The sequence below is a fragment of the Ammospiza nelsoni genome, chromosome 3, assembly GCF_027579445.1.
Source record: "Ammospiza nelsoni isolate bAmmNel1 chromosome 3, bAmmNel1.pri, whole genome shotgun sequence".
Lineage (NCBI taxonomy): Eukaryota > Metazoa > Chordata > Aves > Passeriformes > Passerellidae > Ammospiza > Ammospiza nelsoni.
The window spans coordinates 101,979,744-102,006,250 of NC_080635.1; the positions used below are offsets into that span (position 1 = coordinate 101,979,744).

Consider the following 26,507-nt stretch of genomic DNA (forward strand, 5'->3'; position numbering starts at 1 on the left):
TGGTCTCAGACCTGCTTTTCTCTTTCTGTTCCCCCTATATGACAGACGCCAGAAGGAAAAGTAGCCATTATATATAAAAACATTTCACCTGGTGTTTTTTCCTCTTTAATTAAGGATAATCCTAAGTGATGCAGTGCAAATCTAAAAATTTTGGAGAGAAGTAGGAGTACCTTATCTTATAGTAATATGAACAAAGGAGATTCAGGAAGATGAATAGCTCCATAAATATGGAGTTGCTTTCAGTCGCTGCTCAACTACTATACAGTGAAAATAGCAGAAGGGAAAATTCTGCATGTTAGGTCTTCTCCAAAAATAAAGTGAAGTACAAAAAGTTTTTGTGAGGCAAATACTCCAAAAAAAAAAAAAAAAAAAAAAAAAGAATTGAGGATTAATTCTGCAGTTCCATGTCTAATTAATTCTACAGAGCAGTTGAAAAATAAAAACATTACAGAGCAATTGAAAAGATGACTGTCCTGTAACTGCTGACCTAGCTACAACTGAGAGCATGATGGATTTAACATGAAAGAACTAATGTGACATTTCCATACTTTGCTGGGGACAGGTTGTGACCCTGATGATTGTCTTGAATTGCAGATGCTGATATCATCCCACTGATTTTTATTGCTTCATCAAAGCAAAGCAAATGCAAACTCATAATAGCTACCCACCTGAGCTACTTTTCTGACCATTTCATGTCAAGGGAGTGGAAAAGCAGATAGACCATGCTATTTTATTTATCCTACCTATGTAGACTGGTTGGTCAAAAGGAGGACCAGCTTTTTAGGTTTAGAAAAATCTGAGGGACTGTTTTAATTGCTTTGCTCAAAAGGGAATGTTGTGATGCTTCAGTACTCTACTGTACAAGTAGACAGTAGAGGATGAACAACTTTTAAGTTGTGACAGCAATTTTTTCAAAAAATTGAACCTATGAATGTCCTGTATCAAGTCTCACCTTGAGGAGTTTCTTCTAAGCTAGTTCTTTCCCTTTTCTTTAGCCTTTTTTTCCCAATTTCTCCATTGCTAGATATTATACACCTTTCAAAGTAATTTCTTCAGCAGATTTATGCTGATACATTATTAAAGATAAATATTTCAAGCGATGCAAAGGTCCCTAAACTTCTTTTGAACTATATTTTTAATACCTAGGAAAGTTGCTGTTTCAAATCTTCCCTGATCTTAGTACCCTAGGGCTTGAAAAACATCCCCAGTATTAATGAATGTGATCTGAGTACAACATTTGTCAGAGAGAGCTGGGAAAGGGACCATGAAAAACGTATTACGTAGAGTGGAGCAAAATGGTTAGCCTTCTGATTATAAATCTAAAATATTAAAATAATGAATTCACAGAACCCTATTAGACATCAAAGCTTATGTCTTATTGGGGTATGCTTTTAATTTATATGCCCTCTTTCAGGCCAAAAGCAAACCTGGTAAATTGAACAGTGAATTCCTAACCTGATTGAAAAAACCTGACTCTGGATCGTTGCTGTCAATAGAAGGGAGAGTGTGCAAGCTGAACTCTACCCAAGTAGATGCCTGTGGTATATTTTAATGGCACATTTTCAAACCTTTCAACCTTTAAATACAGAGCTAAACTTTAAAGCAGCAACTTGGTAGCTGTTATGCTCTTTGCTCTTTTATTTCAGTTTTCTTTGTTTCAGAAGTCTGCAGCAGGGGCAGCTGTAGGAAGGGAATTTAAGTGCTTTCAGTTGGCAAGAGCAACAGTGTTAGAGCTAGTAAACATTATGTCTTTTTTCCCCCTTTTTCCAAAGTAGTGAAGAATGCAGTGAAATGAATATGCAGGCAGCTCATAATCACTACATTCCTTTTAACCCAAATCTCAGTTCAGGAAAATTTAAGCCCTCTTCAGTACATAGCCTTTTGATTTTAAAAGTGAGAAAGTTTTGTTATGTTCTGTCTAGAAACACATAAGGATTTCAGAGATGACAGATAAATACAATGGGTAAAAATGTTAAATGTCAGTAACGGGCACAGAGGATGAGAGAGGGTGAGTGATTATGGTGTTAATGTGAGATATAGGAGACCTGCTTTCAATTCCTTTATCCATCACAGGCTGCCTCTCTGACCTCGAGCAAATTTGTCTCTCAGGTTTAAATTTACCAATGTCTTTAGGCACATAACTCTCTCTGTTTAAACAAATACACTGCTGATGAAATGAGTGGTAAGTTATTGATTGGTACATTTGGTTCACCAGGCTTCCATTTTTGTCAGCAGAATTGGGGGTCATGTTGCTCCATTATCTTGGAGTTGTGTTGGGAACATAAATAGCTTACTAGGCTCTTGGGATGCTGATTTTCCAACTCTAGGAAGCTTCAGAATATCTCATATGATTATGCCCCTGTGTGAATTCACGTTGAGCTCCTTTCTGCTATTGTATTTAGTTCTGATCAACCCATCTCAAAAAAGCCTGTAGCAAACCCAAAGAAGAGCTGTGGAAATGATCAAAGGTATGTAATACTTTCAGTACATGGAGAGGTTGAATAGACTAACACTCTTCATCCTGAACCAGAGGTGTCTGAATGGGGATGTGATGGCAAGCAATGCAGTTGTGAAAAGGGAGCAATTACTGAGTTTCTCACTGTATAATTGCCATAGACTTAGTTTTTTACCTAACATACAATTAAACTGCAGGACCCTTTTCCAAGGGGATTATGGGTGAGAAAAGTTAGATGGTTGTAAAACACATAATAGAAAAATTTCTGGATGAAGCATCCATTCTGGATTATGGAACACAAAGAAATGACCTTGAGTTTAAGAAATTCTGTAGGCTCAGGCTTCAGAAAGCTGTGGGGAACTGCTGTCTCCTGTTTATCCTAATATATTTTGGACACTTTTGATACTGACCACATCAGAGAGCATCCCAAGATGGATGGACCTTTCATCTTTCCTGACACAGATATTCTTATGTTCTTACTTTCCAAAAGGAAATAAATACAGACAAATATATTCTCCTCTGTGCTTTGCTGGTTTCCATTGATTCAATGACAGATGCTTGGTGTGCCTGAGACAGCTGAAGGGATAGAGATGAAAATATATTTTTGCCTTTATATTTCATCTTCTTTGCCTGGAATGAGGAGGAAGGGAGTCCCTTTGAAGAGCAGGTTCTCCTTCAGTGACTGAATGTTTAGTAGACAACCATCTTAGCAATGGACCAGAGAATAAACTGTGACAACTTTCCATCATATGCCATCTTTTTTTTAGTGAGAGACTAAACTACTACTTTCACATGATGGCCTTCATCCTTCTCTTACCCTTTCCCAGTTACTTCTGGTTGATAAGAGAAAGCAAACCCTATTCATCTGCGGCTCTTGGTTGCGGGTAAAACCTGAGAAGTCACCAAAACATTTCTGATTTTCCTACACAAACCAGCTGGTATCACAATCACAGCAGAGAAGAAGGGAAGTTACTAATTTTGAAGACACTCAGTAGTAAAGGGAAGGATGATTTAATCTAGCCTTGAGTGTTTTGCTCCTCAGGCAGACTGTGGACTTCTGAGGAAAGGTGGACACAATTTGAATGTATAAATCTCCATGGCAATGAACAGCAGCACCTGGTAACTACCAGGCGTCCATCTCCTTCCAAGAGAGGAAAGTGTTTTCTGTTTCCCCCCACTCCCAGCACTCTTCCTTACCAAAACTCTTTTTGTAGCAATATCCTTCTAGGTGCACTGATAGACATATCTCTGCCTCTGAGATTTGAGAACGTTGCTTACCAAGTGGTAACAGGGCATACCCAGCAGCAAAGCCTGTCACTTTCCTTCAGTAGGACTGCAATGCAGCTTCCAGGCTTGCCACAGCCCCAACAGTCCTGGGAGTGAGGAACTGAGATGAGAGAGTTTATTTGCGAAAGAGAAAGCTGTATTGCTAGCAATGAACTGAAGAATAAACAGAAGACTTTACACAAATGTGGCACTTGCTCTTTTCAAATTACAGCCACTGTATTTTTACTACAGATGAAAAACAAACAAGCTGCTCTGTCTTGTCTCTCCCAGCTTGCTTAGAGACTCAGCTTAGTTTGGCTGCATGTAGATCAATTTTTTTCAAGAGATCAGCATTTCCTTTTAACCTTTTGAACTGTAAGTCTCCATAGGATCCTGATGTTTTCATCAATTATATATTTTCATTTTGTACTGGTAATCAATAGGATTTTAGAACACTAATGTCATACTTTAACTTTGTCTTAGGCTAGTAAATGAATAATAACTAAATAATGCATTTCAAACAAGAGAGAAATGAATATTCTTCCTCCAGTGCACAAAGAAATATGGAAAAAGAAATCTCTGAACAATAGGACATTGATTTTTGTGTCTCCAAACACTCCAACTGCAGGCAGAAGAGACAAGAATAGAGTTTTAGTGCTGTATCTTACGCCTGAAGTTCCATTTGGGCATGAAACTTCAAGATGTATCTAATTTTCTGAGCATTACAACTGGGTAAAGGTTTGATGCAAACCATGATAATACTGAGAATTCACTAATAGGAACCTTAGGAAAGCAAAAGGAAATGCTTGCAGTTCAACTTTGTTGGCAGGGGCCTTACAACTCTATGTATTCTCAACAGACAAAGCTTCCAAACAATTGATATCTGGAAAACAAGACTACACGTGTATGAGCAGGCCAGAGATGGTCAGGGAATAGCCCCAGACTCTGCTTTGGAATCGTGTTTGCTGTTACATTGCTAGCACAGGTTTTGTCAGAATTTTGGCCGGCGCTAAGGAGTGTTCTCCCAAGCAACACTGGAGTGTACATAGGTTGGGAGTTAGCACTCTTGGCAAAGAGCTTGAACATGAATTCCCCGTTTTGGGCACAAGAACTTGGCTGTGCAGCTCGGAACCATGCAGTGTCAGCTGGCCTTGAAGCCAAGGAGGAATCCACCTCTCATTTCATTTGCTAATGGAGACATGGCCAGTGGGTATTAGCAGTGTTTGATAGCCCTGTACCAGCTGAAGAAAGAGCATCTCATGTCTAAAGGGTTTGACTGGGACTGGAGAGATTCAGTTCCTACACATGGCTCAGGTTTTCAGCCTAACTTGAGATCACTTAGAACCTCTGTGTTTCTTGTTTCACCTATTAAATGGAGATAACAGAACCCTTTAAGTACTGTGACAATGTTACGTGGAAAGATAGATGGATTGTAATGTATTTAATAGAGCAACCGTCTCTTATAGAAATCTCCAGGATAATGGAGAATTCATTTGACTGAGAAAAGTTTCCAGTTCTCTCTCTTTGCCCCACTGTTTATTTCTCCATATCAAACTGTTTAGCTCAAACACTGAAGACACTGGAGGCTCTGGAATCTGGCTGGGTTATTTTTGTCTTCTGTGAATTCAGCCCACCAGTGTACTTGTGAGGGCTGAACCCCTGCTTGGAATTTGTCAAAATGTATTTTGAGCCTGAAATCTTTTGAAGGCAGCTGGCATGTGGCATTTTCTAAGTACAGTTTTTGTCACTGGAATACAAATGTCAGTGATATTAGGTGATCCAGTGCTGCACAATTATAATGAGAATAATAACAACAGAAGAGAATAGTGAAAAAGTGTTAAAGATTCACAAAAGGGGATACAGGTTATTTTTCATCCTGATTCAGGACAGTGCTTAAACTTACCTAAGTGTTTAGCACACTTAAACACCTTTCTCAAATAAATGCTCTTATGATCTGATTTTGGCAAGAGTAATGCATGGTACTAGACAGCTATTATGTCCAGAATGAGATCTAAACCAAAATTATTCGCTCAAACAAATTTCTCCCATGAAATTGATTGTCTACCTGATGATAGCACTGCTGGAGTTTCCCTTCCTTGAATTAAACATACTGCTCTTCATCAGTGCTGTGGTTCCTTTTCTCCTGTTTGTTTTCTCAAGAAGCAAACCCTAAGGTTTCTCTTGAGCATTCCCAAATATATATGAGTGTATTTGTGTATATACTGATAAATTATTCTGGCAAATCAGCGTAATCTTGCAGGTGCAAGTTTAGGCATGTTGCATTTTCTCATTTAGGCATGTTGCATTTCTCATTGAGGAAGTGGTGCATTTGAATAAAATGCGTCTGTCTTATTCTAAACAGAATTTTACATCATGACTGACAACATTTGTTAGCATGATGACTGAGTCATATATGCTGAACACGGACACTTTATCACACAACAATGTTTTAACTTATTGCAGGGGCCTGTCATGTGTTCTTACTTTCAGCCAAGTTACACTTTCCTGTAATAATGGAATGAACAAAGAACCTGCACTTGGGATACACTTACAAACATTAATATACATCTGAGATCTTTTGGCTTGATTCCTCTTGATAGGACAACAGGTCTCCATGTTATTCTTGCTTTACCTGGATATGCTTTTTCCAATGATTTTGTGGGATTTCATTATTCTTTTGCATTTCACATTCTTTTTTTATGTTTTGCAAAATGATCTACTTCTGAAAATGCAAATGAAGAAACTTCTGTCTCTCTCAAGATATATTAAAAGTGAAGAGTTAAAATGATTTTCCATAATCTGTTTTTTTATTTAATCCAGAAGGTTAAATATAATTTTAACAACTGGCCAGCAACAAATGGCTTAAGCTTTAGGAATGGAGGATGTCTTCTCTGTTTACACACACCAAAATTTCTAAGATCTAGACAAACCCTTATTTTTTTTTTTTATGCTCAAACAGTTAGGACATGGAGTAGCACATTTAATTTGGCTAAAAGTCCTTTCTTTTCCAGCTTCTTACACATATCTCAAGTCTGTCGGTGAAAAGAACATGATACTGTAACGAGTCTTTCTCAAGGCTGCCCTTTAGCTTAAGACAGTCCTTGGCTGCTGGAGAGCTTTCTGCCCCAAAAGATTTATCTGCTCCTTCTATCACCTCAGACCTGCATGCCAGCACAGGTGGGAATTGAAGAAGTTTTCAGACTTTCCTGTTAAACTTTCCATACAAAACCCATTAAGATTTCTGTGCAGATGAGGGTAGAGAGGGGACCTGTTGAAGTGGGTAGGCTTCTTTTATACTTGTCTGCAATACAATCAGATTTTTCTATTGATCTTTGATCTGAAGTACAAAACGTCCCTTAAGCCACGGGAATTCAATGTATCTATTGAATTATCTGTCTATCTAGCAACAGTAGAGTCAATTTTTAGAAATACATATTCGCTTACTGTATCATTTTAATTATATGAGTATATGACATATATCTTTGGTTTTCAGAAGTTTGTAGAAAATCTTGTCTTCACAGGTATATGGACAGTGCAGTTACTTTTCTACTCTGGAGTTAAATTTTATCGTCAACACTTATATGATCTCAGTTCCTCCTACTGATGTTACTGAAAGTCTTTAACTTCAGTGGGAGTTTGATCAGGCCCTAAAGAAAGTTGGCATCCACCACAAAAGCCAACAAAGGACCATGTCTAAGGAGAAATTCAATCAAAATATCCCTCTTCATGAATCAGAAAAGACACAATGGAAATACTTGAAGAAACTAGCTAAAATTATGTAATTAAATATATAATATCTCAGGCAACAGAAATTTATACACTTCTAGATGATTTCTTTTATTTATGCTTTGTACAATGGAACTTAGCAAAGGTGATGCCCCCCCGTAATTATAAGTGAATAGCATTTTTACTGTAGGTTATAACAGAAATTTTTCCAGTAGTGAAACTCTCGTGAGTCACAAAGCCAGAACAAGTAGAACCTTCTAAAATTTCGTCTCCCCCATTTGATTTCAAAGTTCCCAGACGGCTAAAAAATAACTCCCCAGTATGCTCCAGGGCCCAGCTTTCCTGGCTCTTCACAGAAATTTCCACTCAGGATACTCTCTGAAGAGTGCTCAAACAATTGTTTGTGGCCATGTTCACGTGGATATTTAAGAATATTTTGCCTTGTGGGCAACATGTGTACAACTAAAGAGACTTTGGATTTCACCACTCTGTAGACTTCCAGCACCATCCAGAGGGTCTGTTGTGCTCAGGCCTCTTTGTTCTCCATCATGACAGACCCTGACATGTGTAGAATACTCACCACACCACAAAACCTCTCTGGTGGCAAACCATAATGCAGCCATCCTACCATTTCAGACATTTTGACCTGAAGAAGTGAACCCCAAAATCACAGTATGATATAGGCATGGACCCTCTGGGGCACATGGGAGCGATGTGAGGTGACCAAGGAAAATTACTTAATTTGTGTGTTAAAAGTGCAGTCAACCTGCTCCAGCAGCAGCCAGGTGTGGAAAGCACAGATGATAACTAGCAGGCTGCACTTCACCTAGAGGCCAGAGGTCATTGTCTGGACTGGACTTCAGGTTTGCCAGATGGTGATCAACAGGCACAACTGACTGATTGCATGAATTTTTGATTTATTTACTGTGATAATAAGGCAGTTCAATTTTTAGAGCTTGCTGAATTGTATGCTTCCTTAGCAAGTTGATGGTTGATGTAAATGAGGACTAGGAAGCATTTTTCCTCTTGGAGGTTTTCAAATTCTTTTCTGTGTAAACAGGAGCTGATTTTTCCTATATTCATGAGGAGAAAATAACAGTGAAGTCATTGTTTAAGAGCTGCAAATGTACAGCAACAACAGTGCAAATGCTGTATGACGTTCTGGATACTGAAATCTAGAGGCCTTTTGTGACAACCAAGATGTCTCCCATTGGTGCTTGATTTATTATTTACATCCATTTGGGGAATGAGGCCTTGGGGAGGTTGAAATATAATTATCCAGTTACTTGTTCATAGTGGGGGGGAGGGAGTGGGGTGGGAAGAAAAGACAAAAATCTCCCACAGGGAACAGAACAATATTTTAATCAAGTAATTTGAAAAAATATTTCCTTAATTTTCAGTAAACACTGACGTTCATAGAATCACTCAGTAAGGGCATAGGAACTGTTTGAGAAGGAATTTTAGATAAATAGCTGATTTGATATTTCAGCGTGTGTTCTTGCCTGTTCTTGGTTTTGAGTACAAGGGGATTAAATGGAGAAACAAAATATTGTTCTGGGAGGGGCAGAGAGCAATAAATGGTAGAACATTGTAATGTCTCAGCAGTAATTTCTTGAGATCAGTTATATCAGCAGTAATGTGGAATAGTTTGCATCTTGTTATTGCTTATGTAAGAAAGAAGAGCTATTCTTCAAAGATACGAGAGCACCATCTGTGGCAATAATGTGGGAACGAAACTCGCGAGAAGACATCATGTTTCCATCTGTTTTCAGAGAGCCTTAAACAATGGCCAAATCCACCAGCAAGCTTCTGCTGTGTGAACTTGTGAAGTGGTTGAGAAAGTTTTATGGCTTCTGCCTCTGAACTTACGCATGCAGGTCCAGAACGAGTGTCTGTCAAGAGGAGCTGCCTCTGCACACGGATGTGTCGGCACTGGAGGGCACGGGCAGCATCAAAGGTCTGCCGCGGCAGCCGCCTTTCATGTTGGTCATGTACAAGATCCTGTATGTGCTGAAGCAGGGAGCAAGCTCAATTCTTTGTCAAAGTCTTCCACTTCCGAATGTTGGCTTCAGGGTGTTTTAGATATTTTAGGGTGTTCAGAGATTGTAAAGAATAAAATGTGATAGTACCAAGTTATCTTCTTGTGGTACCTTTATCTATTTTTGTGTCAGTAAGTTGTCTTGCGGCACTTATGAGGTTTTTTCCCAAAAAGTCATACTTTCCCCAGTCTGTCTAACTGGGTAGTTTAACACCAACCTGTGCAGTTGCTTTTTATGCTCACTTTGCTGTCTCCCTCACTGTAATGTTGGCTTTCAGGGAATCTCAGGAAGGCATACATTTTTTAGGGACCAAGTTTGGCTAAAGAGTAGCAGAGACTAACTGTGGGATGGCAAGGCCATTTATCCCTGGTATTCATTAGTCTGGCAATTATATATTATTTTGGTATTATGGTCATTGCTTGATAAATGAAAGAAAATGAAATAGTTTTTTTTTTTTCCTCATGGAAATGAACTCAGAATTTCAACAGACCCTGAAGTCCAGTGCTTTTGGCTAACTCTGAGATTTACCTGCATCCTGGCTGAATATCTGTCAAGTGTAACAGGATTTTGGAGGAGATAGCAGATAATTTCCCGAATATATCTTCTTTTAAAAGCCCATTATTTTTTCAGTAGTCTTTGCTGATACATCTTACTGTAGCTAGGCATTCCTTTAAATTAGCCTGTGAGCCTGTGAGTGAAATCCTCCTTGGAGGTGCCAGTTTATCATCCTGGAGAGCATCACCCCAGCCCAGTATCCAGGAGGGGTACACTGTGAGTTCCAGCACAGTAGTTCTGCATCAGCAGGAGATTTCTCTCATGAAGGGGAAATCCTCAGGAGAGAGATGGAGAAAGGATTTGAATCCGAAATCACCTGTGTATCCGCGGGAGACTGGTGTGAGAAACTTGCTGTGTTCTCCCGTGGGGCAGACTGTCCCAGCTATCCCAGGCATTGCATCAGAACAGGGCTTCTCTGGTTTGCTCAACTGGGGGCGTGAAATAAAATTTCATTTTTGTTTTATTAGAAACTATACATCTGTGGTTTTCACCTATAAAACTCACTGACAATAAACAATTCTGACTGGAAGGTATGCATGTTTTATCTAGTAAATCCAAAGAGAAGTTTTTAAAAAATGTAGTTTCAAGTGAATGAGAAGAGGAATAAATGGTAATATTGTGGTCTTGTAAAGGTAAGAGTGAAAAAGAAAGAAAGGGTGAAACATTACAAAGGGCTTATGCCATTTTCTCTTCCTTTTTCAGGATATATGAGGGAAAAAAAAAAACTGGGCAAAAGAATACTTAGAAACAAAGAAAAACTTACATGAAATACCCTTACAGACTAATGGGAATGGACCTCTTGTGATTTTAAATGTATTCCAGTACTATGCTAACACATGCAAAGGATGAAGGAAGCAACTTACAAATGGAGAGAGTGTCAAATTCTCAAATCAAGGCAGAATAATTCATCCTAAGAGATAATTTATACTGACTAAGCTGTCTGAGGCTTTGGAGATCAGCTTTTGGCATGTGTTTCTCTACAGCTTGCACAGTGGACCACAACATGCTATATAGATGATTCATGGGCTGGAGACTTTCTGCATATGCAGGGTCCAAGGTGGGTTGGCTCAGCTACAGAACAATTTTTAAAATTCCTTTGCACCTTATGTGTTTGGCTTCTTTTCTGTGGTTTCTAACTCCTACTTCTCAATAGCTGAACAAGATATTAACAGGATAAATTACTCACTCACAGCATTTAAGCAAATTGCAGGAGAGATGTGACTTATGAAAACAATTGTGTCTCTTAGATGCTTAGGCTCCAGCTATAATGCTGGTAAAGATGACACTAACAATACCAATAATGAGAATATGTTGCCACTAAATAGACAGCAACCACATCTTTATTTACTTTCAAAGCTGTGCTTTGCCAGTACTGCCTGTTCCCTCTCTTTCCTGTAAAAAAAATTGGGGGGAGGGAAGAGGGGAGAGGGGGGAAGAAAAAAGTGAAAGCCAGAAAATGCAGTGAGGATTGTGGCCAAGATGAACACAGAGAGGCAAATAGTGTAGTGACTCTTTCCTGTTGTCAAGGGTACAAGTGAACAATAGGAAACTTTCAAAAATAATATTTTTAATTTTAAAAAATATTTTAAATGAATGAAAAATATTTTAAATAGTTCATATAACTTTTCAGAAAGACTTTAGTAACTCTTTGGATTAGTGGTATTAAAAATCAGATGGAAAAAAATAACAGTATCCCTTTATACCAGTAAAAGCAGTGGCTGAACTTTTAAAAGCTTGCTGCCATTAAAGTCTGCAGTGTTTGAAATATATAATAAGCTTATGATGATAATTCTCCATTCACTGCAGCTCTTTCTTTTTTTAATCCTTTTTTGCTTTCCCTGACTGTTTGACCTTCCGCATGATGCTAAAATTTATGGGAAGGTCAAAAAGTCACAGGGGCCCCATATGAGACAAAGAAAGATGAATATAGGATATCTAGGCAAAATCAATGATTTCTAAAGGCTACTTCATACTCAGCAAAACACACCAGGTCTGTTTATAAGAAGGGCAGATGGAAGTTTGCTTTACACATATTAAAGGTGCTTTTTATACTCTTATGGGGAAAAACTTTGTTTGCAAGCTTCGCATTCCAGGACCTTAAAACCAAATGCCAAGACTTTTCAGATCTGCCAAGTTCAAAATCTAAGATTTCAGGTCCACTTGCCAGATCACATTTTCCATTTGGCAGCAGCATTCTCTCCAGCCCTGCCAGTAGCTGGCCCCTGAGATGCCTCCTTATGAGGTGTGGGATTTAATTTAAATTTTTGGTTTTTTCAAACATTATTGTTCTGTGAACATGAAAGTCCAGAATTTCAAGATAAACCCAGGCTGAGCAGAACCCATTCTTTCCTGCTGAAATGTCTCCAAGAGAGAGCCTGCTTTGAGAAAACCTTGGAAATGATATCTGACTTAGCCAAGGGAGTTTATTTGTTACCTGCAGTGATATTTCTTAGTGAATACACATTTGTCAGGGGAATCCTGTTTCTGTGCTTAGTGCAGAATTTTTTTATTAGTTTTCTAACTGTGCATGCTTAATTCCCCTTTCTGTTAATGAGAGTTTAATGTGCTCTTTGAAATGAAGAAAAAAAATTCTATGCAACTGATAAAACAGAGCTTAAAGAGGTAGGGTGACAGCACTTGAGAAGGGGGAAAACAGCTTCCTGGCTGTGAGTTTAATGCTTTTCTGCAACAGGAGTCAAACTGTAGAAAATTGGTGATGGTGTGGGTTGGTTTTTTTTTTTTTCCTTTTGGCCTTTTTTTCTATGAAAACAGTACTTAAAAGGGAGAGAAAATAGGGGTGGTGTGGTAAAAGAACCATGAATTTCAACTACTTGCAATGTGTGAGCCATGTAGTGATTCCCTAAAATAAATAAAGTTAAACTAGTCAAAACAGGATAATGGAAAAAGTGGGCTGCATAAATTGTGCAGACACTTTGTCAGAGCTCATCCCATTTCTGTTATGTTTTCATTTTGATGAAAAATCAAATCTGACCTTTCAGGCCAGACCTGGATAATTTAAATGTTTTTCCTTGTTGTGATGCCCTCTAGAAGTCCGTTCATTCAAACTTCAAGGAAATTTTGTGGCAACAAATCATGATGACATACTTATTCTTGCAATTCCCCTTGTCCACCCTTAGAGAAGATCCATGACTTAGCATATGAAGTGGATTACCTTTCACCCCAATTAATGTTTTTATAATGAGTACCAAAGGAAGTAATAATGTTTTGCCACTTATTATCGAGTGTTACTGGGGCAATCTCTGAAACTCAAGACTCAGGTCATTGACAGCACTGACATGATGGCAATCACGTTGCTGAGGTTTAAGCCCTGCTTCAGCGATGAATAAATTGGTCAATTTAATTTCCAGTACTATCAGTTTGATGCTTTGAGTAACAGAATGAGATAGATACAAATGTCCAGGGGTTTTGAAGATTTGGCAGGGGTTAGACTTGTAATTTCATCCACTCCTGAACCTATTCAAATGTTAATTAAAAGAGAAACAATGAAGTAATAAAATAAGGAATTATAGTTGTGTTTTGTCTGGGAACTAGAACTACATAATTTTTAACTACAGTGATAAATATTTTTTATACTATATATGATAAGACATGATATTTTACAATTAATTATATTTTGCAACTTGTCAGTAAGTTGATTATATTGCACAGGTTTTAAATTGCATTGGTTTTAAAGAATGAGAACCATCTGAGATGTTATTGAACAGCCTGATCCTACCCCACTTTCACTATCTTTTAAAACAGTGTGGTAATGCTTAAATGTACTTTAGAATGCCAGACAAAGAAGGAAAGGCAGTTGATAGCTGCCTGACAGAGATAATGCTTTTAGGTTGTTCCTTGGATTTCTCATATAGGGAAAATTAGGCTGTTTATATGTTTTAATCAAAAGAAGAAATGACTTGCATAGAACTTTAGCAAGGGGATATACTGGCTTACCAATAAATCTTTTTCACTTGAGTTATAGTGGCTGATAGCACTGCATGACCATGCACATACCATTAATATGAAGAATTCTCTTCTTACAATGCATATTTCTTTCTCTTTTCTTATTGAAATTATAAAAAGTTACTTCTACCAACAGCCAGTTCCGCCCTACCTGAGGATAGCTTTCTACAAGACCTAAATAACGACAGAGAGCAGATGGACAACTGTCTATGTATGTGTGTGTTTTATGACTTTTCTCCCATTCTCCTGGGTAATAATGCCATTCAATACTGTCCATTCATTTCTCAGCACCATATTTACATTAGAGAAGTAATTTATGCCTTCTCCTTTGAAAAAGCTTCATTAATCACTTTTTCTCAAGATGATTGAGCAAAAATGTCTTGAATGTCCTTCCATAGGGAAAATCTATGGGACGGTTGGATAAAACAGGAAAACCTATGTAGGGGTGGATATTGAGTCACATTAATTGACAGAAAGGTTTCTTTGGGAGAGGAAAGAGTTCCCACCAGTCCCTGTGCTTCAGACTATTCTTAATTATTAGCTGGGAAGCGCTTGCCTGGCATTTAGGATCCTGGTGAGCACTGCAGCTGCCTTTGCCTGCCCTCTGGTATGGGTGAGACTCAGGCTGCAGCAAAAGGCTTCCCTGCAGCACAGAGATTCCCTGATACATGGAGAGACTGGAGCCACAGTGTTCTTCAAATGGTTGGTATACCTGTCATATGCCAGGACTGACAATGTGAGCCCTTATTTGTCTCATCCAGCTGGCTAAGAATAGATACAGATTTTAGTCTCCATGTTTCAGTTTCCTTCCCTATAAAAAGTAACATTTACTTTGTTTCTTAATCTTTTCATGCACTTTTAATTATTTGACTTCAGAAATATTTTTGCATTGATAATACTAAATAGAAAGATTGTGTAAATGTAAAACACTTTTGTTACAAAATGTCTCATCTTGAATATGTTATTTCAAGGATGACAGTTGTAAAATTTCAATATCTGTTAAAAAACAGTTATTTATTTACACTAATGTGCTGTCCTCATGCATAAACAATCACAAGGAGAAGAGTGGTTTTCTCCATGGCTGCATGTGGAAGTGTGACACACCATCTCTTTAGTGTGTGTCTTTCTGTGTGTCTTTGTGTCTGTCTGTTCCAGAGCTAGGCTTTGAGGTGTTGGCTGCCTTTGTGCCCATCTGGAAATTCATACACATTTATTTTTCCAGAGCAGAGAGGGGGGCATGGCTGCATGTTCCTGTGAGCAAAACCAGAGGAAACTGAGTCAAGACGATTTTAGGAAAGTACTTTTGACACTGGCATTTTAAAGCCTCAGCTTTCACAGATACATAGTGCATCTGAAGCCCTGTGGGCAAATTTCTGTTCCTTTCTGTCCTGCATAATGAACAACTTGGGCTCAGTTCTTTGGTTCTCTAACAGTTTTTCAGGTCTCTGAAATCCATCCAGCTTCACAGACCTGCTTCCTACCTGCTCTCATATCTGTAAAGTTGCCGAAACAGCTGGGGGATGAATTATCTATTTATTTATTCATTACAAATGCTTCTTTGACCTGGTGAAATCTGGTGAGCTGGAAAAGCCTTTCTTGTCACTCATGTTACCTCTTATCCTCCGCAGGAGTCGCAGCGGATTTAAAGGTCATTTGAAATGCAGCCTTTTGCTCTTTGACAGCCCTTTCAATATCAGCCTCCAGTTCTGTTTTACAAAGTCATCATTATTAACTGCGTTTGTGGCTACTGCTATTTTCCTGGGATTGCAGAGAAACCTGAGATACTAATTGCAATGAGCTAATTTGGCAATACCATGCAAACTTCCTTAAGGCATTAGTTAAGAATATACTTCCCTTTACACAAAGAGAATTTGAAAGTGGGAACAGACTGCAAATGCAGCAGAAGGTATGCTTTTGTACTCCTATACTTAAGAGTAGATGGTATAATTAGCTTACAATGGTAGTTGAATGTATCTCTCAGAATGAGAACATACAGAATTAAACAGTAGCTTTAGCCTAATGATAATCGGTGATAATGATGATAATAATAACAGTACTTAGAACTTTAATGCAGAGATTTGCATCTTGAAAGTGCTATGCTAAACATTGACTTAATTACTGTCACCTCTTCGGGGAAGGTAGGTATTATTGCCCTGACTTAATAGACAGGGAAATAGAGATATAAGAGAATGAAATGACTTGCCAAGGGCTCTGCAAGAGCCTGTAAAGGGATTCAAACTTTACGGGTCCCTTTACTCTATGTTCCCTTATACCAGGATAATTATGCACATTGTAGGCTTGCTCTGTGCTTTTGAAACTTGAGCCAAAGCCTTTTGAAATTAGAACTGTGTGTAACATATTTTGAAGGCTGTACATTTCAATCATATTTTAATATGATTTTCCCTTTTAGGTCAACCTGAAACATACAGTTGGAGGCAAAAATTTCAGTTTTGGTTTTAGATATATATATTTATTAATCCTTTTAGTAAAAATCTTGTAAAAGAAAGGTCAAAATTTTGTACAGGGTCATTCAAGAAACAAAAGAAATTTTTCTCAAATTGCTTCATTATTAGTTGTGGAAGGATATGTTTGTGTGGCCTGAAGATTTTTGCCAAATTTCAAATTTACTAAAGCTGTCTCTGACATGCAAATTGCATATTTTTTTGAGTTTGTATCTTGTAGACATATTTTGCCTGGTTCTTATTAAAATCACTGTGAATCTTCCTGCCTCGATTATTTCTCCTCACAGAAGGACTGGAGATCAGCCCTGTGATTTGATTACTTGCAGAATATATGGGGAGTAAAATGGTATGATGTTAACATAAACAGTTTTCTGACCACAGCCATGAGTTAAGGTGATGATGAGATTCTGTAAGAGGAATTGTATTCTGTAAGTATGAAGTGAAAACATCAGCTTTTAGCTATAATTATTTCCCTGTGTAAAAGGCATTAACACCAGACTACAGGAATGAATTTTGCTTTGACTGCACTCACTATGCTTTTAGCATAGATCTTGTAGGCGCCACAGTTCTGGTTAATTAAGTCTGAGTCGTAGTTCACTTTGATAAGAAATGTAGTTCTGTATCTGTAAAGCATAAGGCAATAAAAGATGTCAACATCTGCATTTGTAGGATTTAGCAGGAGCTTTTGATAATTGTTTTGTCTGGCTCCTGCCTTCTGTCACCTTTGCTGAACGGCGGATCAGCACACACAGGCTCACAGGCATTTAAAAACTGGATGCACTGAGTGCCTTCCTGTGGACAGGGTGAAGTGTCCCTCTGCACTGGCAGCTGGTGTCACGTTTATGTGTTTCAGTACCTACGATGCATGTGGGCACTTGCTGGTGCTCAGAAGAGAGATGACGCCCGTAGGTAACAGCTTCATGCAGCATTATTGATTTTTACATTGTACCAGATGCCATTCCTGGCTCTGTGAATCCCTTGCGGAGCCTCTCCTGGTAGCTGAACTAAAGCTTCAGACAGTTTGTGTAGATGAACTTGAGGAATGCTTTGGCTGTTTCCAGAACAAGATATTTGAATTCATTCAGCTAATCAAAACAAAGACTTATATCCTACAGGCTTTAACTGGGGTATTCATTAAACTCTTTTGCTTTTTTTTAAAAAACCTTTTTCTTTGTAATGTCACGACTGAACACAGCAGCAAAAATTAGAAACATTGAGAAAACAGTGGTCACACTTTCTGAAAGACTACCTTTGTATTTTCTTTCAACAGACATTTTACACTGAAAGCCAAATGTTTTTCTAACATTCACAGTTTTCCAGTCAGGTTAAATGTAAAGAAACTATTTCTATAAAGGTGAAATAATAGGCCATAAGAGAAGGAGTGGCTAGTCACACAGGTCAAGGTGGTTTTTTTGAAAAATTGAATTTTTGTTTTCAACAAATTGCTTTGAATGGATAATACCAGCTAAAAATATTCATAGGCATTATTTAGCAAATAATTTCAATGAAGTGCAAGAGAACCACTGTCTAACAATAAGCTAACAGAATGTGCATTCTTTCATATAATTAATAAGAATTATTCACTTCTCTAATAAAACTAAGTGGCTTTTAGGGAGGTGGAGTATGAATGGAACATTAAATTTGCTTCGTCCTGGCAGTCCGTATTAGAATATCAGAGATGAGTGGTTATCTGCACATAGTTTAACAGACTCCCAGCTTTGAGGAGTACTAAATAAGAGGCGAGACTTAATGGAGTGGAATAAGAAATATGGACCTGAAAATGAGACTGTGCTGTATTATATGTTGATCACACAAGGTGGCAGAATGAGCTTAGGGCTGTCCTAGAAATAAGAGGCAGTGAAGCACCATTGCTTTCAGTCAAGAGTGTATCCTTGCTTGCCCTAGGAGTATGCCAAGTTGCTTCTGCACATGGAGAGGGATGGAGGAGAGTATTTTAATATAGTATTTTTTGATGATTATCCAAGTGCTTCAATTTCATTTGGAGATTTAGTGGAAACTGTTAAAAGCTTGTGTCTAACTTTGGAAATTAATAATCATATAATGCTGAATCTGTGCACATCTTCAGTTTTATTGAAAACACAGTTTACTCTCTATTGATACATTGATTCTCTAAGTGGGGCTGAACTCTTCAGATGAAGGACAGCAGCAAGAACAGGCACGTAGAGAACATTTTGCCTTTCTTTATTGATTTATGGCTAAATTCACTTCTATTGTGAGTGAGTGAAACTATTGACTTTCCTTGTGTTGCATTTACTTATATGCTCTGCCTGAGCATGGTAGGCAGGTGTATGTGGCTGAAATGAGGGCAGCCCAAAGAGGAGAAATTGAAATGCAAGACAAAGAGAAGGGTACACTCTTCAGCAACCTCCATGCTACTGCTTTGGCCAATAAGTAGGGGAATAGTAGCAACACTTTTTCTATGCCTGTACAGCTGCCTCAACTGCTGAGCCTGTTGTTCTAATGCTCTCTTCGAGGGGCAGCACTGATCTGCATCACCAGAGGAACCTTTGGATGCAGGTTGCAGGTGGGCTCCTATGTGTACTCACTCAGTTTGCCTCTGTGGAGCTCCAAGACAGACAAGTGGTGCCCCAAAATGATGGAGAGCTTCAGCTCTGATAAGGGACTCCTTTCTGTCTTCCTGACCTGAGTTGTACCAATAAAACATAAAGGCAGGGGCAGTGCTAAGCACAATTAATGATTGCTTGAAGAAAGAGATATGTCCTTGTAGGGTACATTTTAAACATATCTGGCAACATATTCTTGCATCTGAGTTTGTTCCTGCCTGTAAATGAGTGAAATAACTGAGCAGGATGCTCTTAAAAGTAAGGGTTTTAGAACTCATATCTGTGCATTGCTCCTTTGCAGTATATTTCTGGAAGCTCATTAGAAGCTATTAAAAATTATTCACCCTTCCAACCTTTTCAGCAGATGTTCAGCTGTTTGTTTTTTCCTTCACTGCCTTAAGATATTTGGCTAAGCATTAGTACAAGACTGGAACAGGTCAGGAAAGTATTTATTTCCCAGAAAAATAAATAAACTAGTAAAATATATGGCAATTAATAAAATAAGTCATCTGCAACATATTAATGAGAGGTGGAAAATAAAAATTGAAAGTTTCAAATTTAAAGCTAAAGCAGACACTGAAATGACATTTCTCTTTCTACAGAGAGAAGGTTACAAAATGATAAAGAAGGAAAGGAAGAACCAAGGAAAAAAGGTAAAGCAAAAATTAATTCTGAGTTCTGGAAAACTCCTTTTCCTTTGCTGCATTTGTCTTTGACCTGTTGGTCATCAGGGGAGCTGTGAGGCTCATGAGACTTCTTGAATGACTTATGGTCATGTCTAAGAGAGTTTTATTTTGGCCCACACCTTAATGCTGAGCTTCAGACCTGAGAACAACCTGATCCCTTTTTATTGCGTCCAGCTCATTCCACAGCCACAGCCAGACTTTCAGTTCTTAGGTTTGGTTTCTCAGCTGAGCTTCATCATTTGTGTGACATTTTTTCCACTGCCCAGTGCAAAACCAGGGAGGTTATTTTTAATTGTCAGTGGTTTTAACTAACCTGCTCGAATGTACACTGCACAGGCTTGAGTCACTCACAGCCTAGATGAGGTGACTGAGTGGAGACAGCTTCTCAAAATGCCTCTCTGCCGTGACTGCCTGCGAGTCCTCCCTCTGTTCAGTACAGTCAGGCTTTAACAACCTAAACCACTGCAGGGAATGCTTTGAGTTAAACTGCTAGCCTTGCACAGAAATGGGCAAAAATCCCTTATACCAGCTCTCTACCACCTCAGTCACTAATTACTGCCTTTCAGTCTGATCTGCCTTGTGGGAGCCTGCTGCAATTGATGGAGTGTCCTAAGAGAGCCAGAGTTCCTCAGAGCAAGCGAGCCCAGTGCTGTGGGGTGGCACAGGGTGCTGGTGGGGATGGCTGTGGAGCTGGGGCACAGGGCTGGGCTCACACAGGCATTTGGGGTGCCACCTCACAGCATTCCATTCACATGGTCCAAAGCTGCAGTGCAGTGTGAGAGATAGGACAGCAAGACTGAATATACACACGTAATAGGCAGCAATCTTTATATATATATATATATAAAACAAGTAATTATTTCATGTCTGAAAAGGCATAGGAAGCTGTCTGCACTCTGAGAGTAGCTTGGCAGTGAGACAGCCATAACCGAACCAGAGCAGAAATGCAGAGCTCTTCTCCTAAGAGCTGGTGATGTGGGGCAGCTCCCTTTGTCACTTTCTAAAATAATTTCATAAAGTAATGTCTGCATATTGGTTAAATAAGTAGAAACTGGCTGAGTTTCAATCAATGTCTAACAGTCTCAGCAGCCTTAGCCAGTGCCCCTGGAAAGCAGAAAGCAAGCAGAGGCTGAGAGAAAAATACTGGGAGAGCTGGCACTGATAGCAGTGTGGAGTGTCAAATTAATAATGGCAGTGACCCAGATGCTCACATAGATGCCATCCTGTTAAATGCAGGTGTCAGTCACACCTGCACAGCACACAAGGAAGCAGAACACACTCCCTGGTCACATATGCACATATGTATCTACAGGTACCTATATGTGGTGGTGGGTGGACAAACAAAGCAAATGGGGGGAGAACATGCTGCAGGGTTCATGTGGTCACTGAAAATGTTCTCACTGAAAATGTGCTGCTGAAAAGCTTGCAGGCCAAATGCATATGGATGATTCCAGTGTCTGGAAAAACATGCTGTGGAACTGCTGTATTGTGCTTGAAGCTACAGACAGTCCCTGACAGCCTTTGTGAAGTGATATGAGGCTAAATGCCTGTGAGAGTGAGGAGGTAATTCTGTTGATTAATGCCAGTCTTGTTGGTATTGATGATTTAGCTGCCTGTATGAAACAAATGTGGGCAATCAGTTCATCTTGAAAAAACTTGTACAACTGAATAAAGGAAGTTGTTGCCTAATCTATTTTATACTAATTGCTTCATGCCACAAATTCAAGGCCTGATCCAATATGAATTGACATGGAGGAGAGATAGTCTATTCTCTGCAGTAGTCTTTGGATCCAGGCTTCATTTTAAAGCGAGCAAATACTGCGTGCTAAATTAGCATTCATCTGAGTTGTCACTATCTGTTTCTTGAGAAGCAGACAGGCTTGATATTCTCTGTGTAGCCAAATGAGTCTTAGCACTTACACGCTGGATTGCAAGGCAGCAGAGCCAACCTGAGCACAACAAAGTTTTGGTGAGAGCTGGGGCACCGTGGGCTGCTGCCTGCGGCAGACTGCCTCAGCTGCGTGTCTGACATGGGGCTCTCACTGCTGCGCTGCCTTACAGAGTCATTTACCACCAACAAACACTTAGTGCTTATGAGGCATTTTTCAAAAATCTCACTGGGGCCATACCTGGGGCTTTAGCTATTTAAACATCTTAAAAAATCTGTCCCTTGAGAGGATTTAACTTGGCAGGATTTAGGCTGCTAAGGCTCGCATCATCAAAGAGACCAAAGCGTCAATCCATCTCTTTTCACACCTAAGGACATAATAGTATCATGCCCTCTCCCATGAGGGGGTACTGCAGAGAAATTTCCAAGCTCTCAGCACCCAAACTAGCTAGCTCTGGAAGCAGATGGATTATAATTATAGCAGCGTTGAGCTGCACCTGAACTAATTAGCTCTGCTGAGAAACAGGGATTGAATTTAATAATGCATGTTCTGCCATACCAAAAAGGCTAGGCTGCCTTTGAGACCTGTGTGACTGTCTCTGCATGGTGCTGTGCTGAACTCCGTGGATGTACTGTGAAAGTCAGCTCAAAGCTTTTCTGTCACCATAATCTGCTGCAGAATGTAGGTATCACCTTGTCCCAGCATTCATGTACCATTGGAATAATTACTCCTCAGCTGTCACTTATCTCCTGACTATTAGTTTAGCATGTTATGTTTTGCATATGCTCAAGATTTTGCTGTCCAAACTCACCTAAATATTGAGATCTACTTCAAGGACTGCTGTGGCTAAAACCTTGAAGCCTTCAAAATGGGACTGTCTTTGCTATGGACCTGATGTTACCAGCATGGTCTCAACATGCTCAAAGTAAATGTAGCTGTGAGAGAAAGGTAGAAGAGCCAGGTTCAGATTCCTGCTCTGGAGCAGTGATACCTATCAGATGTGGAGTTGAACACCCATCTTAGATACATTTCCTAGTCACTGGGGTTAAAGACACTCTTCCTTACCTCAGTCCTTTGCATATCAAATAATTTCTATGAGGAGGGGAAACTCTTGTGTTGGTGTCTGAGAGAATTTTCCTACCCCAGGGAATGCTGACTGTTGGGATTCTGTCTTGGGGTGCTGGTTTGAACTCAAGCTCAGGCTGTGGTTTGGTGAGAAGGAGCAGTTGGACTCCGTTCTCCACACTATTACAAGGTGATCTAACCCCAAAGCTCTTATTTCTCTGGGGCTACCATTACATCTTTAAAAATGTAGATCTGGTGTTTTGTATCATACAAGTGGCTGAGATTATTTAGGAGCTTAATGGCTCTAAAGAGAGACTTTGTCTCTCTGGACACATATGAGCACCATTCCTTTCGCCTGAAATTTTTTTGTTACTAGTGTGATCCATACACTGCTCACCAGGTTTCTGTTGCCTCCATAATTATATGCCTATCCACAGAAAAATTGTATGAGTATTGTAAGAGGTGTGTTTAGGACTATAAGGAACGTGTATTGCTTAATTCTGTTAAGTCTCTTTACTACTTGGGGTGTACAAATGGAAACTGGTCCTTTGAATTACTTGAAGTCTTTTGAAAATTTAAGCCATGTTCAGGACATTTGATGATTTTTTTAATGTAGTAAGTATATTTAGACAAAGTTAATGACTCTGTGTGGTGCAGACAATATATTAAAACTACTGGATCACACAAATCTAGATGTAAATTTTTCAATTGTTTCCTCAATTTTGTAAAATGCAGACTTCAATGATATGAGCCAAAGGAGATACTTGGTTGCTACTGATGCATCTTGCCAGGTCTGCTGTTGCAGCGACAAGTAGGTCTCTTATCAGAAACCCAAAATACTTTTGACTTTGTATTGAAACCATTCTTTTTCCTGCCATTCTGTTGATAGGGTCTGAAATAAAATCCCTTAACTAGTAAATGATCTTATTTAGGAGACTTAATAATACCTGTGTTGAAACCAGATACCTGTGTTGAAACCAGATGTCTGTGCAGGAAACACATTTCTTCTCCTCTTCCTCTATTTGCTCTTCAACATATTTGGCTTGAATAACTTTTTTCTGAAAATATCAGTGGCAAGTGGATGAGCAGAGGCACTGGAAGCAATAAGGAGAAAGGGAGAGATGCAGGAAGAAGAGATGCAGGAAGAAGAGAGACAGGAAGGAAAACTCAAAATCTGAGCTCCTCTTCACCCTTCTCCTGGCATATCACCAATGCAGTATGCCTCTTCTACATGGAGAGGAGTAGAAGTGCAACCTCTCCCTAAGTAATTAAATGAATACTTAACCTGCAGGTTCAAAACTTACAGCATATTATAAAACAATTATGTTTCCTTTGGATGAAAAATCTGAATTGCCGCTCAGCTTCTTTTGTCATCTGTATGCATGAGTTTCGAGCAATTAGCATGAATATATTACAGGTGCAGTGTCTCAGGAAATTGCAAGAAGCTGTGCTGTATTTTTGTACTATAGAGAAGTGACAGAGCTATAACTTTGGAAGAGTTGAAAAGTGGGGAGATGTGAGTATCTGAAGTGTGATTTTATAATCATAACAAGCACCGATAGCCATCCATTTAATAGTCATGAAATGAAATGCTGTATTTTCTTAGATTGTTCCATTGCTCATTTAATTTAACTGGACACTAAAAACTATTTAATTTTAGATTTTTGATTACCTTTCTAATGTGCCCAGTTTATCCTTTTAACTGCAGATAAAGTTTTTTTTGAAGGGTAACAGCAGTGGTATTATATTAGCTTTGATGTTATCTCCAGACTACTTCTTATGACAGTGAAACACCTTTTTGCATGTTCTTTAAGATAAATTACCTAGCAATTCAAGAGTCCTGAATTTTGTTTCGTACAGTTTTGTCACATTTAATTGTTCATGTAAAGCTGATTTTTTTCCTGACTCTCAAATGCAATTTAATTTTTAAGTGCAGCTTTCTCATAAATTCAGATGAGCAGAGTAAGATAAATGCTTCCTAAATCCAAATCTTAAAGTGACATTAATGGTGACCTTTTCTTTTTTTAATTAGAGTAATAGTGATTCACATCTGCTGAGGATCTCACCCTTAGAGTTACCTGACCTGATAATAATTTTTGCTGATGCTCCATTTATATGAGTACAACAGGGGGACCTCAAAGACTACAGCAATTATTCATATATGGTTTGATGCCCTTTTTTTCCACCACCGAGGCTCAAGGGAACAACTGTGGTAATAAGATTCATATCCACCATTTTACCATCATGAAATCACAGATTTGATGAATGATACTGATATGGAACTTTGCCTTCTTTGCAGGTATGAAAGGACAAATTAAATCCTGGGGTCTTCAAAACAAAACCCAGTGACCTCAGTCAAAACTCTTTGCACATAGAAAAAAATCCTGAAAACCAGTGTTGCGCACAGAGAATGACACATGGACATGTTTGGGAAGTGGCAAAGGAGGAGAAAATGTGAGTACCAGATCAAAAAAGCAGTCTTCAGGTAGTCAGCATGGTGGGTCATCTGCACAGTGTTTCCAGAAGCATGAAAACATCAGTGACTCCCCCTTACCTTCAGCTGCAGGGACACATCACCATTTTAGTGGAGTGGGAGGAGGTAAAAGAGCTTACTCTGAAATGGAAATAGAAGGAGAAGGATATCACATGAAACGAATTCTGAGAGCAAGAAAGACTTGTGACATGTTAAAGATTATGTGTTCTGCAGATAGCAATCCTAGAGGCACAGTGGCTTGGTGGCTTTTTATATGAGAATGAGATCTGTACTAAAGCCCAGTGTTGTCCTGCATGATGCACCAATGTTTTAGTGCTAGTTTGGATGCTGATTTCCTATTTAGGAAACTTTCAACTCCACTCTAAAGTAACAATGTCAATAGAAAACATATTTTTCCATATAATCTTTACCTGAGAGCCCCCCAACCCCTGTTGTTTTTTTTTGCATGGTTTATAAATTAAAAGTGTTTGTGCACCCCAAGGCACCACCTCACTCCTCTGTCTCTGGGTTCTCTGTGTGGGTCTATAGCTAAAGTGGTGACTCCTGTCCTATATTTCAAGTGTAACTGGAGGCCTTTTGAGCAAACTATCATTTACAAAAGAGCCAGAAATTGCACAGCCTCTGTGGCTCTGGGAAAATCTAATGGAGTTGTAGACTAATCCCCTCACCATTGCTCCACAGAGCATGGAGATCAAATTCCCACACTTCCAAGGAAGAAGTAAATGTTCTCAGAGGGAAACCTCAGACAATTTTTCTCTTTTCCTCCCTCTTGGGTAGAGTTTTCTATGGGAATGACTGAGGATTGACCCTATGGAAAAAAGAATTCGAGAATACTTATTATAAAATTGATTTTATTTCCTTGTCATTGTGAAGTTGTTCCCTATAGCATGTTCTCTAATGATTTATCCAGAAGTTTCAAGAGCTGTAAGTACCAGTGGTTCTGTATTTCCCTGGCCTGTCTCACTGACAGATGGCACAGAGATGGGGATTGCAAGGCACAGCAGGGACAAAAAGAGAGATAGTCAAGATAAAGATGAATTTTTTTTTTTTTACTGTAGGAGAAAACTGCTTGGAAAGATCAGGAGTGAGACCAGCAGCATTTGCTGTGTATATTCTGAGTGAAATAGAAATTGTATTTGAGATCTAGGCTATGTTTAAAGACAATGAAATTTGCCTCAGACACAAGTCCCAACACTTTTATCATTATCTCCCTTTAAATCTATTTCACTCTTTTCTTGTAGTATTTTTGCACAAATGAAAGAAGAGCTTCTGGGTCCTCCTCTCTTCCCCCTGTTCTCTTGTTAATGCCTTTCCTCCATGCA

At 38.9% G+C, this 26,507-nt stretch overlaps 1 long non-coding RNA gene across 1 annotated transcript in view; it reads left to right on the plus strand.

Moving 5' to 3' along the window:
* The window catches only part of LOC132070608 (uncharacterized), a 97,508-nt gene that overhangs the window by 57,457 nt on the left and 13,544 nt on the right, over nucleotides 1-26,507 (plus strand). The window contains exons 2-3 of the long non-coding RNA XR_009418025.1: nucleotides 19,654-19,704; nucleotides 24,991-25,145. This is a non-coding gene — a long non-coding RNA (uncharacterized LOC132070608). The remainder of the gene's footprint in view (nucleotides 1-19,653; nucleotides 19,705-24,990; nucleotides 25,146-26,507) is intronic.